A 246-nucleotide genomic window follows, 5' to 3' on the forward strand; every position below is an offset into this window, starting at 1 on the left:
TAAAGGAAGAAATTGTGTTTTTATGTTTGAGGTGGATAAGATTTCATTTCGGGGGATACGTGTTTTTGGAAGAGTGGGGGGCGGGGGGGGGGGGGCGTACCCAAATCATAGGGAGGGTGTTTGTGTGCATTTTTTTTTTTTTTGGGGGGGGTCGGGAGAGGCGAAAATACAAGCATCCCACAGCCATCGTTCAGAATGTGGCGTTTTTGTGGAGGAATATTTCGGAAATAAAAAGAAAACATTTGT

The sequence above is a fragment of the Penaeus japonicus genome, unplaced genomic scaffold (genome assembly GCF_977035675.1).
Source record: "Penaeus japonicus unplaced genomic scaffold, GWHDUDI00000001_assembly GWHDUDI00000040, whole genome shotgun sequence".
NCBI classification, from domain to species: Eukaryota; Metazoa; Arthropoda; class Malacostraca; order Decapoda; family Penaeidae; genus Penaeus; species Penaeus japonicus.